The following is a 13,783-nucleotide window of genomic DNA, read 5'->3' as shown; positions in this document are numbered from 1 at the left end:
TTATTTTATTGTAAATTTTGTTTTACTGTAAATGATGGTGTTTTTATTTCAAATTTAAATGATTTTTATATTGATTTTATAATTTGAGTTGTTGCAAATATACTTATCAGTTCTAGAAACTTTTTGTTATCTTTATAGATATTTCTATGGAGAGAATCTTATCATTTGGGAATAAAACAGTTTTACTTTTTCTTTTCTAATCTTGGTGCACTTCAGTTTTTTTTCTTGCCTTATCACACTGGACATAACCTCTATCACAATGTTGGGCAGAAGTGGTAAGGCTGGGAGTTAGAGGAGAGCACATACCTTCCCCTCATTATCGTGGTTCTAGCTGCAGGTACAAGTAGATGCTTTTATTCAGGTTAGAAAATTTCTCTATTACTGCTAATTGGCTGTGAGACATTCGAGAAATGGGTTTTTAACCTTTCAAGTGACTTTCTTTTAGCTCTATTGTGATTATTATGTGGTTTCTCTTTCTCATGTGTTAATATAGTGAATTACATTGATATGTTTTCTTCTGTCTTTGTCTTGCTTTTGTATAAGAGCAATACTAACCAAAAAGAATGAGTTGGGCAATATTTCCTTATCTTCAACTTTCTCAAGAATTTATGCAAAATTGGTATTAGATGTTTGATTAAATTTACCAGTGGAGACATTTGGACCTGGACATTTTGTAGTGTAAAGTTGCTGTTGTTGGGGTTGGTTTGTTTGTTTTTTGATACAAATTCAGTTTCTTGCATAGACATAAGAACCTTCAGATTTTCTAAATTGTTTCTTGTTTGATATTTAGTAATTTTTTTGTCTCTCAAGGAATTTTTCCATGTCACCTAAGTTGCCAAGTTTATGAGTATGAAGCTGTCCATGATACTCTGCTATTATATTTAGACTCTGTTTTGGTGTTGCTTCTCATTTTTCTGGCATTGGGAATTTGTATATTTTCTCTTTGTTTCTGACCAGTCTTAGAGAACATGTATAGATTTATTTATCTTCTCTAAAAGCTACATCCTCATTTTGTTGACTTTTCCTTATTTTCTCTTTCTCAAACGTTGCTTTTTTCACTTAGATTTTCATGCTTGCTTTTCATTTGTTCCTCATTTGCTAGATCCTTAAGGTGACACCTAATATCATTGACTTTATTCTTATTTATTTTTTAAGAGTTATTTATTTATGCATATAAGAGCTGGGATATAGGCCAGAGATGCTGGGGTTGGTGAGAGGATCCACCAGAGACAGAGTGGGGAACAGAACAGACAGACTGACTGAAATCTACTGCTGAGGGAAGCAGCGGGAGACAGGAGAGGTCTGCCTCACCATGTGGGTTTTTCCCTGGCTGGCCAGGGATCGAATTCATGCTGCAGAGGCTGCAGATTGCTTCATAGTGCGGCCTTTAACCCCTTGCGCCACCAGGGAGGCCCTATAATTATTTTTTTTTAATATAGTTGGTTAGTCCTATAAATACTTTCAGACTGCTTTAGTGAAGCTTATAAATTTTGATGCATTTATATCATCTTCATTTTCATACATTTCAGAATTTACCTTTCAATTTCTTTCTTTCACGCAAGGGTTATTTAGAAATGTATTATTCAGTTTCCTACTATTTTAGAATGTGCTTTTATTTCCCTTGGATGATACCTAGAAGTGCTGTACAGTTTTTACAAAGCATTTATGCCATTGCATATGCTCAGTTATCAGTATATCCTGGCCTGCTCTGGACATGGTCAGTCTTTGCATTTCTAGCGATTCTAGCCAGTGTAGTGGCATCTTCTAGTTTTGGTTTCCATTTCCTTAATGGCAAATGATGATGTACATTGTTTCATGTACTTACTTGCTATCCATATATCTTCTTTTTGAAATATATTTTAAATCCCTTTGCACGTTGTTTTCCACCAGTATATTTTATCTTTTCATTCTCTTATAATATCTTTCAAAGAGAAGAATTTTCAATTTTTTTAAATGAAATTTATGTTTATTTATTTGTGATAATACTTTTGGTGTCATATATCAGAACAACTTACCTACCCTGAGGTTACTTATAATTTCCTTTTACATGTTTTGCATGTTACATTGAGGTGTAAGATTCATTTTTAATTAATTTTAGTGTGTGGTCCTTGCTATGTATCAGAGCTCAGTTGATGGGTGTTTGTTTTCATATAAATTAAACATTTGGGCTGCCCTGGTGGCACAAAGGGTTAAGTCTCAGCACAATGAATCTATTGGCAGTCACTGCAGCACAAGTTTAATAACCGGCCCGCCAGGGAGCTAACACACATGGTGCAGCAGACTTCTGCCATCTCGCCCGCTGCTCCTCTTAGCAGTTTATTTCAGTCAGTCTGCCTGTTCTGCTCCCTAGTCTGTCTCTGCTGAGTCCTCTTATCCCTACACCTCTAGCTTACACCCCAGCTCTTGTATGCATAAATAAATAAAAATAAATATTAAAAAAAAATTGTTCCAGCATCATTTGTAGATATATTTTTCCTGTACAGAAATGTGTTTGCACCTTTGTCTGAAAATGTGTGGTTCTTTTTTCTGTGTCATTGATTAATTTCTTTATACATAGTTACCAGTAGGGTTACTGAATCATAGAATATCTGTATGTTTAATTTCTCTAAGTACTGTCACTGTATAATTTCTATTTCAATTATGACAGCTAATCTAGCAGAAATACAGTATTTCCTTTTCTATTATTTTGTATAATAATAGCTTATAATGTTTATGTCAACACAAAAAGTCCCTTCTTCCTATATAGATGTCTTATGAGACGGAGTTGCCATGATTATTTTTATTAAAAAGCAACTTTCTCCCATGTACCATGATACCCTAAAAGTATTCAAAATGAACCAAATACTTTGTAATATGCCACATGGCATGGTATAGATCTTTCCAAATGTCATCATTTTTTTTTTTCAGATAAATGATATGAAGAGTCTATGTATTGTCCCATGGGACTAATAAATACAAAATTGTAAAGATTTTTCTTAGCAACAATCCTTTTGAGGATTTTAGAACATATTCTTTAATATATTCAAGTATTTTAAGATTTTTAGTATACTGGAAATGAAATATATAGTGATTTACTCAATAGATATTTGGGTAAAAAGAACAACAAGCTAAAAGATGCTTAAGTTAGTCCTTACTGAATACATGCTGATGTATATCAGGTATTGTGATAGGCCTTGATATAGGTTAACTCATTTAGTTCCCACAAAAAGATGAAGAAATAAGTCTTCAGAGATTTAAGTGACGTGCCAAAAGTCACACAGCAAGAGAGTGGTAAACTTTTGGGACTAACAAAACTAGCCTTACCCTTTTAAGTTCCAATCATTTCCTCTCCTCCTTTTCCCAATGGCCAGATTTTAGGGAGTATCCTTTTCCATCATGCATGTTTATTATATCTATTTAATGAATAAATCATAAACTGATAAGGTTAAAGTAAATGAAATGAAACCTTGGAGTATTTTATCATAACTGAAATCTTCTCTTTGCTGTTGAAATGAAAATCATTAGAAACTGGAAATGACCTCCGCCTTGCGTGGCATGACTGACACCTAAATGCTGAGTGTTAAAATTAGTTGAAAAAGAAGCATGAAGATAAGGGGGTGTGTACTCACAATATACTGTCAACTGTCTCTCTTAACCCACATACTTCATAGGTTAATGCATTAGTGATCTGGATTGGATTCCAGAAGAGAAAATTGTTTATCTAGCCCAAGCTCGTCTTTGTTTGGGACAATGTATTTCCTCATCGTGTGGTTATAACAATTTAAGGAGACAACGAAAGTTAGGCATGTGCATTGTGCTGGCATTTATTGGAGAGACTGTTAAGCGATTTGATTTTCTATTGTTGCATAAATAAGCACCTCAGAACTGAGACTATTCAAGTGACCATCTTAGTTTTTGCTCATGATTATCCATAGTGACCTGGATAATTCATCTTTGACCCACTAAGTATTTATAAGATTGGGTTAAGGTCCCATTCCTTTTTTTAAAAAAAAATATTTATTTATGCATACAACAACTGGGGTGTAGGCCAGAGGTGCGGAGGGTGAGAGGATTCACCACAGACAGAGTCGGGAGCAGAATAGGTGGATCTACTGAAATCCACTGCTGGGGGGAGCAGCAGGGAGACAGGAGAGGTCTGCTGTGCCATGTGGGTAGCTCCCTGGCCAGCCAGGGATCCAGCTCACGCTGCAGAGGCTTCGGACAGCTGCACAGTGCTGTGTTTAACCCCTTGTGCCACCAGGGAGGCCCCTAAAGCGCCCATTCTAATGAATGCCAATGAATGCCAGGGTTTAGAACCACTTTAACAAGAGCTCCATTTTACTTTTTTAAATCAAATGTTTAAAAAAAAAATCAGCGTTCAAATACTTTTAGAGGACATAAGATAAGAAATATGTAAATAGAAAAATAAAACTTATGAGATCATCTTTTTTTTTTTTTTATAGAGGCATGTTTTATTTATTTATTTATTTATTTGTTTGTTTTGTTTATCCATGCACTGGGTACAGTCAGAAGCGCGGGAGGGTGAGAGAATTCACCAGAGCCAGAGCGGGGAGCCGAGCAGGCAGAAGGACCGAAGGACACTGCTGAGGGGAGCAGCGGGCGGCAGGAGAGGTCTGCGCGCCATGCAGGACCCTCCTCCGGTGGCCGGGGAGCCGCCGGGGATCGAACCGGCGCTGCAGAGGCTGCGGGCAGCTTCGCAACCCAGCGCTCAACCGCTGCACCCCCGGGGAGGCCCAGTGAGATCATCTTAAAGATAACCTCTGTACTCATTTTGATATATTTCCTTCCAATCTTTCTCACTTTTATCACTTAGCATTTTATTACTACATTTGTGTCCCATGTGGGTCCAAATCCATTGAAAGTGAGAATTTTTTTTTTAATCTCCTTCCACCTTGCTTTACACAGTCTGTTTTGTAACACGCTTGTTTATGTCCTCTGGTCTGGACATTAAAGTTTCTTTTTCAGTACTGAAATATAACATTGATAAATGTCATTCAAATGTTATCTATTTTACCTTCTTTGATTAGTTTTTGCTTTTACAAATATCCCTTTGCATTCCATTCCTGCTAGAGTGGTCATTATATTTATAAAATTTAATGTTTCAATATTCATAACCAAAGCATGCAAAAAAAGATGCTCAGTGTCAGTAATCATTAGGGAAATGCAAATCAAAACCACAATGAAATACTACTTCACATCCATCAGGACGGCTTTTATCAAAGCAAAACAAAACAAAAACAGGAAATTACAACTATTGGTGAGGGTGTGGATAAATCAGAATTCTTATTGGTTGGAATGAAAGTGGGGCAGCCACTGTGGAAAAAAGCATGGTGACTCCTGAAAACTTAACTGTGGTTTATCATTTGTGATTCAGCCATCCATTTCTAGGTAGATACTCAAATGGATTGACAGCAGAGACACTGAGACTTGGAACGGTATTGCTACTAGTGTTCATGGCAGCATTTACATTATTCACAATAGCCAAAAGGTGGGAATAAGTCCATGAATGGATAAACAAAATTTCATACATATACACATATATTATACATGCATACACACACATACATTGATGTGTGCACACACATATATACTAGAGTATTTGTTGTCCAGCCTTTAAAGGAATAAAATTCTGGCACCGGCTATAATGTGGATGAACCTTGAAGACTTTATGCCAGGTGAAGTAAGCCAGTTACAAAAGGACAAACATTATATAATTCCATTTATATGAAGTGGCTAGAATTCACAGAGACAGAAAATAGATTGGTGCTTACCAGGGACTGAGGGAAGAGAGGGAAACAGAGTGAGTGTTTAATGAACACCAAGTTTCAATTTGGGAAGATTAAAAAAACTGCCTTCTCATTTTGCAGAAGTCAATATTGAATTACATGAGCTACCCTTTTTGTTCCAGGTAATGAACTGTGATAGAGAAAAAATAATTTTGGTATTAATGTCTCTTTTAATAATTGCCATGTCCAAGGCTGTTGCCTTGAGTTGCCAAATGACATATAGCACACGTCGTAAATTTGAATACAAATGAATAACCAGATCTGAAATTCTAATTTAACTCAATGCATTCACCTTACTTGCCAAATCTTGCAACCCTGCTTTTGAGCTAATTTGTCTTGGGTTCTTTGTGGTTTCCCATTACAACTTGTACTGGCTGCTACTGAAACTTCCTGAGTCATTAACTATATTTGCTGAACTAATGAAATAAGAAAAATTACCATTTGACTCTTTAGGAATTATTTCTGATTAAAAAACTAGGTTTTTTTGTTTTGTTTTGTTTTGTTTTAAAGAAATTTTAATGAATGCAGTCAGAGCAATTACCATTTTTAGCACATCGGGAAAAAAAGATTTTAGTTTAAGGAAACATCAAATCTCATATCTGTGTTTTCTTTTTATTTGCTCTTAGTGTCAATGTATTCTGTTTTGAAAAGTAGAAGTGATAATGACTGTAATGTGTAAATGATGACAGAGGGAGAAACAATTTTAGAGATTTTATCTGTTTTTTAGGAAAGAGGTGTGTAAAGGAGGAAAGGATTCTTTCTAAATGTTAACCTTTAAAGCCTACTGTTGATTGAAATAATCATTGCTGTGAAGCAAATTCAAAGTTTAATAAAACAGATAATTATTAAAGAGATTACTCAGAACCAAACTAAGGACCTGAGCCCGGGAGACCAACATCAGATTTCTCTGAGTGACTGGTCCCGCCCTCAGGGTTTCTGCCTTCAGATTATTTAGGAAGACTACACGCACAGAAAGAATACATGATTATTTCTCTAACAAAGGAATGAAAACATCAGTTAACTTCTAATATTTTCAGTTCACCAAGGAGACTGTTTTCTAGCCAGCTTAGTTACTTGGTACAGGAGAAACACTGTTCATAACCTCAACACAATCCCTTGATTTTACAGAGCTGATTTAGCCAGAGCCGCCTGTATCTGGGAAAATATAGGGACCTATGGTTATTCCACTCTCTTATCCAAAGTACCCCTGAGGACACAAGGGCACAGTCAGGCTGTCTTATCTAGCTCCTTCTTCCAGAAACGCAACAAGGCTCTGTCTGTGGACTGTTTGAATTTTGCCTTTGTTTCTCACCCCAGGGCTCTTCACTGTAAACAAGAGCCATTGTTCTGCTGACTTCCAGCCCCTGGAGGTGCCCAGGAAGAGAAGAGAGACATTTTCCAACACAGCAAAATGTAGAATTTTCTTTACTTGGTCCACACTACAAAAAACAAAACAAAACAAAACAAAACAAAAAGCACACATTTTAATAGTCTTTGGATTATCTTTGGATTATGATGACAAAGCAAAACACCACTTCCCCCTCTTAAAATAGTGAAATCTGTTGGCGAGCTTACAGTGAAGACAGTATAAGTATTTGGTTTCAAAAACGCGGTTACATCAGTATAGGATGATGAACTGTCTTGGTGGTATTCATGCGAAAACCTCTAGAATTTTGTGGACCCCCAAGTTCAATATGTGATAACAGTGTGGCAAGACTAGGAAACTGTGCCTGTGACATTGCCCCTGCATTCATCCAGATGTTGTCAGAGAAGGATTCGTCTGGATCACTGCCTGCCTCGTGGAAGCTTCAAAAGATTGTTGAACGAATGAACATGTCCTTGCATTGTATGGTGAACAGCTAAATGACAGTGTCTGTTCTGGAGAGGACCTCAGTTTATGTGGTGTGTTGATAAAGTAGATCACGATAACAAGAGAACTTTCAGGAACCTGTGGAGTCTGGATGTAACAGGGTGGTCCCCAGGAAAGGGGGAGGTTCCATGCCCCTCCCAAGGGAGGGTGGAGCTGAGCAGGAAGAGGAGAAGCTGGAGAAGAGACTAAGGAAGGAAGCAGGATGGAGCCAGGAGACCTGGAGGAGGCGCATGGAGCCTAGAGACACGTGAAGAAACTGCGCTTGTCTTTTGGTCGTGGACTGGGTGACACAGATGTGGGTGAGACCCGTGGGGAGGGGACAATGGCAGCTTTTATCTTGATGTTGATTTTGCTCTTTTCCTTCTGGGCTTGTCCGGTTGTTTGTGACCCTTTGCTGTGGGTCCCCACTGGAAGATGCTTTAGACTTGTAGCAGGCTTTGGGGCCTTGTTCTGGGCCGATCCCATATGGATGGACTTTTACCCACGAGGGGACGGGTCACTTTGGGTGCTTCATTTAGAAACTAGATTCTTTGCCTTACCTGTATTGTTTCCTAGTTTTATTAAAGATCCTTCCCATTAAAGTCTCCTATGTTTTGTGTTGATGCAGCGGATGGCAGAACCCATTTAGAATAGGCAGGTTTGCGGGGCTTGGGCTGCCCCTCTCCCTGTCCTATAACATGGAGACCTGGTTTCAGTGCAGGAACCTCAGGAGAGCCCCTGGAGTGAGTCTTCCTGGGGCTGTGTTCACCATCTTTGGCTGTGTAGGGCCTCTCTGGCAGAAATGTTAATGTGTCCATTCAAATTAGCCCAGAGGGCAACCTTAGAACAATGGGTAGAAGTCACTATGAAGGCTATCAGAAAGATCAACGATGTGGTCATTAATCAAATATGAGTCAGATTTATGCTTCTTGGTGATTTTTAATGCAGTTGATGGCTTTAATTGAGCCAACCAGATGTGGGGGTGGGGTGGAAAGAGGCTGCTCTTCTGAATCCCACTTTGAGACATATCAGCTGTGTGGCATGCAATGTTCACGAAGCCCCCTGAACTCACCCTTAGCTCAGAGGGTGCTGCCTATGTGGCAGCATTCTTGGGGAGATCAAATAAGTCTTGTATGAGAAACATGTGGGATGTAGTCATGTGGTAGACACATGTAGGAAGGAAGTTTCACACGGGACTGTTTGTGTGTCTTGTCTGAGATACAAGTTTGGTGAGTGTCGCTTTGTGACAATCCTTTGAATTACTTGGTGTAATTTTCTGCATTGCTTAGCAATAAAATGATAACAATCTTTTAAAAATGCTTAAAACAAACCTGAAAATGTTAAGCACCATAGTTTTGCATTAGCAGTAAAATTTCTGTGTTAAAAATAGAATTTTCATGTGCACAGCAGCATTATTCACAATAACCAAAAATGGGAGCAACCCAAGTGTCCATTGACATGAAATTAAAAAAATGTGGAATATACATACAATGAAATATTACTCAGCCTTAAAAAGGAATGAAATTCTGATACATGCAGTGCTACGGAGGAACTTTGAGAAGGTTATGCTAATTGTAAAAAGTCAGACACAGTAAGACTGACTGTTGAATGGATCCACTCACATGACTTATCTAGAATAGCCAAGATCATAAAAACAGAAGGTAGAGTGAGGCCTTCCAGAAGTCAGGAGAGGGGAAATAGGGAGCTGTTGTTTAGTGGGGATAGTCTCCATTTACAGGTTGAATAAGTTCTAGAGATTGCACCACGACCACGGCGATGTGAACATACCCTTAGAAATGGTTAAGATAGTCAGTTTTTTATCATGTATATCTTAGCACAATTAGAAAAAATAATTTTACTTCTTTTCATGAAAGTGAAAATTGATGCAGTTAAACACACAAATGCTTCTCTCTCTTTTTTTTTTGCCTGGTACAATCAGTCAGTCCATTTCAAGGTATCCATATATATGTGACAGCATTGATGTTTAAGAATGTCCTTCATTTCTTCTGGTGTCTACTAAATGTAACACTAATTTTCAAGATAATGTATTGGTTGCTGTGTTTGAGGCTTCTGAATTGGTATTTTAACAAGAGGTCCTAGACCCTGAGGAGCTTCAGAGGGAAGGCCTTGAATTCTCTGAAATCCTCTGCAACATTTTACAGTGCATGTGTTCGCACATCTTTCAGGAAAGATAATTCATCACTTTGCTCCGGTCCTCAAAGGCTCTGTGACCTCTAAGAGATCAAGAACCACTTATGTAATGAACTTCACAGAAGCCCGTGAGGTAGCTGCTTCCCTGTTCGGGACTGTGAGAGGCGCTGGTCTGCGCCATCTTCCACACCTCTCCTGAGGAGTAATTAATAATGGCATGCCATCAGCTCGGCAGGCACAGGTGGCGTGTCACTGGGGTCAGCTGGTGCCCAGGACTGCTCACCGCCACAGCAGAGACTGTGATGATGGAGTGGGTACATGCTCACCTCGTGCGAGGATATTGTAAATTCGGACAGGGCAGCACGGCCTAGGGGACAGGAACCGAGTTCCAGATTCTCTTGACAGGCTAGAGAAATGAATACATGTCAGTTACAATGAGGTCATCAAGGAAGAGCAGGAGAATAAAAATAGGGCAATTGCAGAGGCAGCACACTGAATGGGAAAAAACTGGCTAAGGAAAAGCCAATGATGAACCACAGGCTGGGGGCTAAGATAAAGGTTAAAGCTCGCATGTTGGAACCTGCCCTGCAGAGGAGCAGTGCCAAGAGAAAGACATTTTCTTATTTAGAGATGATCTTGAATAATTCATATTTCCTCTGTTTAGTTGAATGTTGATTCCTAGTAGTTATGTCACACATTATTTTGCAGCAGAATTGTTACATACAAGTCTATTTGCATACATATCCATAATGTGTGTTAGTGTGGGTGTGTGTGTGTGCGTGTGCAGATGTGTGTGTGTGTGTGTGTGTGCGTGCGTGCCCTTGAAGGCATGTGAGCAAGAATGTTGGTTATGTGCTTTGGCAGGGTCTCTAAAGCTTAAAAGGGATGCATGGAGGGACTTGGAGAAATTATTCAGGAAAGAAAGCAGATGATGAAAAGAAAGAGAATATAGGAACTTGAAAATTAATCATCTCAAAGAATACAAAATAAATGTCTGGGATGTGTGGAGGTAGCCTGGCGGGCAGCTCTGCTATAAGACTCAGCACTTGGGAGGGTGGAGGGTCATGGGGAATTTCTAAAATCTCTGGAAGATTCCAACAATAGGGCTACCCATATTAAGGATGATCTAAACAAATTAAGAGTCAGCATTTTTAGAGTCACTTTTGTTTTCACATTTAAAATCAATTTTACAAGGAGGCTACCCTAGCTCTGTTCCTAATTTTAAGAGACTCCTCTTAGCCCTTTTGGCAACTCCAGTTAATTAGATCCAGATCAATGAAGTTGTAAGTTAATTATCCTGAGTTGCTAGGGACAGCCCCTCTCCCATGAAGCATTAGTCACAACTTCCAATAAACACAGTCTCTACAATCAACAGTTTAACCAATCTGTTTTATAAAAAATACTTTAAATCTCAGACTTAAAAAACCAGTAGTCCTTTAAGCTCATAGAAGAAAACTTCAGATGTGACAGCACATGGTTAGCAAATGAAACTCACCTTTTTGATGAGAGATACCAAATAAATAGAACGTTCACTTAAACTCTGTCGCGGTTGTGGATGTCCTGTTAGAAATGGATCACAGAGGCGCTCCTCGAAGTGCCTTCTGTTCTGACAGTCTTCATTTCAACCTTGAACTTGAGGCTTATAATCCGTGACTTGGTTATTCGTTTCAGGCCAGGACTTTTGAAAAATATGTATCTTTCTATACATTTTAGGTAAAATTTCTCAAGGGGCAGAACAACTAGATATTTTCTAGGGGACTTTCCTAAGGCAGTGATTTATAATTTGTCCTCTAATCCTGGAAACTTAAAAACAATAATACTTATTTTTGTTAACAAATATGTATTAATATAATAAGCACACAGCCGCTACACTTGGCCAAATTTTTTGCTAAGCAGTTTAGAACTACACTGACCCTAAAAGTGCATCTACTGTTTTGCATTCACTAGTCCCTTTGAGTGATCTATCAAATTTGCATGTATCCATTACCCGCAGTTTCCTGTTACTGCTTTACAAATTAGCACAAACCTGGTGACTTAAAATGCCACAAATCTATTCACCTACAGTTCTGAAAATCAGAATCCCGAAGACCGTCTCAAGTTAAAATCAAGGTGTTGACAGGGCTGCCTTCCTCCTGGACGCGAGGGGACCAGCCACCCCTTGTCTTTTCAGCTTCTGAGGCCACCTGCTTTCCTGGACGTGTGGTCTGCACCCTCACACCTGACCCATCATCACCTTGCTTCTCTCCCTCCCACCCTCCTATCTCCCCCTACAAAGATGTCTGTGATGACATGGGGCCCACCCAGACCACCCAAGATAATATGCCAGCTCCAGATCCTTTTCATAATGGCACCTGCAAATCCCCTTTGCCATGGAAGGGCACTTAGCCATGGCTCAGAGGAGTCAGAGGCGGCTGTCTTTGGGGAAGCCATCATTCAGTCCCACAGCGCTTCACCGTTCATTGGCCATACAGTCACCTAAAGATATGGGTCACTCTTTCCTCGTCTAGGAACTACTCCAGGTAAATGAGGTCTGTTTACTGCCACTCTGTCCTTGCCTTAATGGGTGTTTTACTCAAAGAGAAGGAGAGTGAGTGAAATCAGAGAGGAAATCAAGTACACAAACAAGACAGTGTGACGATGGTTAGTCAGGGTAGTGTGCCAGAGAGTGCAGAGGCAGCTGCTTTGCAAAGGGCAGTTGGTAGAGGACACTTTAGAGACTGCAGTTAACCCAGAAAGGTCAGGAAGAATGAGGAGATGCTGTGTGGTTCCTCAGTGGTGAGGGCTGCAGGTGGCACACGACAGTAATGAGACTGGCCCGTGGGTGCATCAGAATGAAGGTGGTTGGGGGCAGAAGAATGATGCAGCAGGGAGGGTGGGGCCAGAGGGGGCCGGAGAGGTGAGCCAGGTATAGCCGCCGTCCAGGATAATTTGGACTTTATTCTGGGGAAGTGGAGAGTGAGTAGAGCTTTTGATTTGGGGACAGCTATAAACGTAATCCATGTTCTAATAAGACCCCTCCGGTTGCTGTGGGAGGCTAGGTTGGGAGAGGCAAGTCAGAAAGGAGGCTCCAGCCAAGTATGAGCCTGAGAGGGGTGGCTGGACTTACTGTGGTTGGAGATGGGGACAGGCAGGCTTCATCCTGAAGCACAGTTAAAGAAAAGGCTGGTGGGGCTGTTGCTCATACCTTTCAATAATATCTGTATCTCTTCCCGCAAATTCTCAAAGTGATGGTAATAATACACTATTGAAAATAATGTCAGCACAAATCCGTTTTCCCCCACAAGTGAGGGTGTTTTCTCAAGTGTCTCTCCAGTGTAACTGACAACATCTTGGAGAGAGTCCTGCACCATCTAACTCAGCCAACTCCAGGTGCTTATTTGGGAAGCCACCAGTGAGCACAATGGCTGTCCCAACCCTTCTCTATACAGATCCAGGAGAGTTTTCTGGATTTGCATCCAGCTCCAAGGGTGTGTCATTATCATCTCCATTGGATGGTTGAAGGACCTGAGGTTTAGATGTAGGTGATGCCCATAAAGACAGAGGCTGATGTTGTGATCCAGCCCTAGAGAAAGGAGAACCCATCAGAGGTCGCCCAAGGTCTTTGATTAAATGACAACATTTATTCTGATTTTCATGTTTATTTTCTTGATTTAATAAAATGAGATCAGAGTATTTGCATTAAACTAGCCTAGTGAAAAATGCAAAAATGAAAAACAAAATAGCGTGATCATGTCACTTAGCAAACCTCTAGTTCACCAGAACTTCCCTTTCTTATACGTACAAGAAGTCCAAGGGGCAGTCGGTTGCCTCAGCCCCAGGATGTACAGTTTGATAAGTGTTCACTAGAGTATTGATTTATCTTTCATATGGTTTACAGTGTAGACCCTTAGCTGGTTATTGTCCGAGCCTTCTCCTAAAGGAAGCTATTTTTATCTCCACCCTTACAGCAGCTGGGTACCTTAGTATTTTATAAAAGATGACAGGAAAATTACATTAC

The 13,783-nt window shown here is 39.7% G+C and overlaps 1 protein-coding gene across 3 annotated transcripts in view; it reads left to right on the top strand.

Annotated features, from left to right (window-relative positions):
• Nucleotides 1–13,783, top strand: part of PRKN (parkin RBR E3 ubiquitin protein ligase) — a 1,086,879-nt gene that overhangs the window by 360,743 nt on the left and 712,353 nt on the right. The gene's annotated exons all lie outside the window — the stretch shown is intronic.

Source organism: Talpa occidentalis, unplaced genomic scaffold, assembly GCF_014898055.3.
Source record: "Talpa occidentalis isolate TD23 unplaced genomic scaffold, MPIMG_talOcc4v2.1 talOcc4.2, whole genome shotgun sequence".
NCBI lineage: Eukaryota > Metazoa > Chordata > Mammalia > Eulipotyphla > Talpidae > Talpa > Talpa occidentalis.
Note: the sequence above shows the minus strand (reverse complement) of the source record. Positions and strands in the feature narration are given on the sequence as shown.